The sequence below is a fragment of the Antrostomus carolinensis genome, unplaced genomic scaffold (assembly GCF_000700745.2).
Source record: "Antrostomus carolinensis isolate BGI_N321 unplaced genomic scaffold, ASM70074v2 scaffold3709, whole genome shotgun sequence".
Classification (NCBI taxonomy): domain Eukaryota; kingdom Metazoa; phylum Chordata; class Aves; order Caprimulgiformes; family Caprimulgidae; genus Antrostomus; species Antrostomus carolinensis.
In genome coordinates, this window is record NW_010339082.1 from 15,943 (window position 1) to 16,273 (window position 331).

The window sequence follows — 331 nt, forward strand, 5'->3', positions numbered from 1 at the left end:
TACATTTTCCTCTGCTTCAGCGGCAGAATCCGTGTCACGTTTTCCTCCTTCCCCTTTTTTAAAAGCAGTGGAGCGAAGCAGCCCCGGGAGGGAGCGGGTCTCACCAGGCACTATCGGAGACGCGAGTCCTTCCTCCCGGGCCTGCCCATAGCCCCCTCCGTGGTACATTTTCCTCTGCTTCAGCGGCAGAATCCGTGTCACGTTTTCCTCCTTCCCCTTTTTTAAAAGCAGTGGAGCGAAGCAGCCCCGGGAGGGAGCGGGTCTCACCAGGCACTATCGGAGACGCGAGTCCTTCCTCCCGGGCCTGCCCATAGCCCCCTCCGTGGGGGGG